The 2785-nt window shown below is 50.8% G+C and overlaps 1 pseudogene; it reads right to left on the bottom strand.

Annotated features, from left to right (window-relative positions):
• Positions 1-864: 864 nt before the first annotated feature.
• Positions 865-2257, bottom strand: LOC101707038 (putative proline--tRNA ligase, mitochondrial; annotated as a pseudogene).
• Positions 2258-2785: the final 528 nt, after the last annotated feature.

The raw sequence follows: 2785 nt of genomic DNA, 5'->3' as shown, positions 1-2785 counted from the left end.
ACTGCAGAACTTGAGACTCTTCATCTTCCTTTAAATATAGTATGAGTCAGTCCATCATAATAAATCTCTATCTATGCATATCCTATTAGTTCTTTTTCTCTGGAGAATCCTAGTATGTTATCTATATGTCTATATTCATCTAATGTATACACAAATACACACACAAATGTGTATCATACTTTTATGCATCATTCAACAACTGTGAGCATATATCTTTTTTTTTCTCATTCCAACAGTTTGACTTTATTTAATCAACAGAACATGATCTCAGCACTTCAGCTACCACAGTAGGGCCAGGACTCTGGAGGCACTTTTTGAGCCACCAGGCCATTCTGTTAACTTTGTGGGGAGCTGTAAGGACTTTCCAGATCTAGTTATATTCTTTCACATTACACATGGGGAAACTGAGCCTGCGACAGGGCAGTGGATCTCCTGATTCTTAGCTTCTCAGTGGGGAGGGCTGGCAGCCCTGCTCTCTGGACTGAGGGCAACACAAGGCTCATGGTAGACTTTGGCAGGAAGGGATGTGGTCAGGGGACCCCTGGCCTTCAGCCCTTCCTGTCCAACACATGAGAAACTCAGCAGAGAGGGGAAGTGACTTGCCCAAGGGCCAAGACTAGAACTCGGTCTCTTTCTTGCCTCTCAGACTCCTGAAAAAAGCTTCCACAAAGGACTGGCATATGGGGACATGGCCAGCCCAGAGAAAGTGATCAGGTTAATAACTTTAATTATGAATAATCTGAGCAAATGAGTAGATAAAAATTGGTTCCACTATGATGGTGTAACCTTCATGAGCTGCTCTGTTTCTGGAACAATGCCCAGGGAAGGGGTAAGAAATGCAGTGTTAGTGACAGCACAGGGCACTCAGACAACCTGCACTTGGGCCAGTAGTTCCATGACTCTCTTTGGTGAGGAAGACCACCTCACCAGTGTTCTGACACCAAACAAAATGTGCAGGGTCCTCCAGGTCCCTCTTGCCAGCAATTGTCATGAAGGTGTAGCCAAATTTGTTGGCATCTTTCAGTTGTTTCCAATGGTCAGATAGGTCTGGTCATCCAGCAGGACCTCCCCTCAGAGCTGAGGGACCCCTTCTATGATGTGATCATGCAGGTGCTCCATGAGCTCTGTGGCCACTGCCTTCTTGCTGCCCTTCTTAGGAGGGATGAGGCAGACTTGGTAAGGGGCAAGAAGGCTGGGCCAGTGGATGAAGTCTTCTGTAGAGAGAACTTCAATGGCAGCAGCCAAGATCCATGTCACACCCAGCCCATAGCACTCCATTTCAGCCAGGGACAGTTCACCACGGGTGTTGGCAGACTGAGCATTGAAAATGGAGGAATATCACTTCAATGCCTTTGGTTTCAGTCAGAGGGCCCTGGCAGGCGAGGCAGTTTGTCTGTGAGTCTAGAGTCTCCATGTTGGCCGAGAAACTGCAGGTGGGACAGATGACAAGCTGGTCCTCCCCAACATCCACTGGCAGCTGGAACTCATGAGACCTGGTGACCCCGATGCTGCCCATGTCTGCCTAAGCCTTGATAAATCACAGCCCCAACCTGTTAAAGAGGCTGCAGTAGGCATCACACACCAGGCTGTAGGTCTGCTGGGCAGCCTCTGGGGAGGAGTCGAAGGTGTACATATCCTTCATGTAAGACCTCAGCCACAAAGAAGACCAAAGCAGGGTCTGGGCTCATCCTGAAACTTCCTTGTCAGCTAGTACAGCAGGAACAGAAGCTGCTTATAGGACAGGTTCTTCTAGGAAGTGACCAGGGCTGTAATGGCTTCCTCATGAGTTGGTCCTAAGCAGTATTCCTTGCCATGACTATCTCTAAGCCTCAGCAGCTCCTTGCCCATCAACTGCCAGCGGCTGATGACTTGCCAGAGCACTGCTGGGCTGAGGCTGGGCATGTTGATTTTCTGGCCCCCAAATAGCCTGCATCTCCTGGTCTATCACCCACACCAGCTTCTCTATGGCATCGACAGTGTAGGGCAGGAGGTGGTAACAGCCGGGGCTTGCTTGGAGAATCAGACCTATGTGCAGCATCAGCTGCTGGCTCTTATAGGCCAGGTTGCCAAACCTGCCCTCCAGGGACAGCACCTGGTCTTCCCGCAGGTTCTGTGGCTGGAACATGTGGAACAGTACTAGGCTCTACCCTCTCCCTGGGGCACAGTACTGACACCTATGGGGAAAGGACCTGGAGAGCTGGGGATTGTGGGTGGCCAGCCTAGACAATGCTCTGCATCTGGCCAGCAATGCTTCCATGGCACCCAGCACTGGAACACAGCACCTGCTCCGTGTGGGGCAGTCTTTTCCTGCTCAGGTCTTTTCTAAGGCTCTAGACTCACAAAGGTCCTCAGTCCAATCAAGAGAGCTGCACACAGTGTTTAGAGGGCCGGGCACACAGTGTTTGCTGTTATTATTGGGCGCAACTCATAGAAGAGGGAGAGATGTGAAGCCACTGTATCAAGTGACAGAGATGGGGGCAGGGTCACTCCTGGAGGGCAAGGAACCTGCCTCTAAACTCCACAAAGCCTCGGTACTGGCCTAGGCTGCACAGCAAGAAACCCCCACACCTGGCTCAGCCTCCACCCATGACTGACTGCTCCAGTCACCCAATCCCACCTCTCCCTGTTTGCCCATCCTGGAAACCGCATCTCTCGCAACCACAAAGTGGACAAGGCGGAAGAGCTGCCCTCACTTTACCACAGAGGAGGCAGAGAGCAAGAGACAAGGCTATCAGAGTCTGTGATTACAACCGCGCCCCAACTAGAAGTATGGACACACATGAGA

Source organism: Heterocephalus glaber, unplaced genomic scaffold, assembly GCF_053883595.1.
Source record: "Heterocephalus glaber isolate CG9 unplaced genomic scaffold, H.glaber_assembly_v1.0 deba00001732, whole genome shotgun sequence".
Taxonomy (NCBI): Eukaryota; Metazoa; Chordata; class Mammalia; order Rodentia; family Bathyergidae; genus Heterocephalus; species Heterocephalus glaber.
The sequence above is the reverse complement of the archived record's forward strand: the minus strand, read 5'-3'. Positions and strand labels throughout refer to the sequence as shown.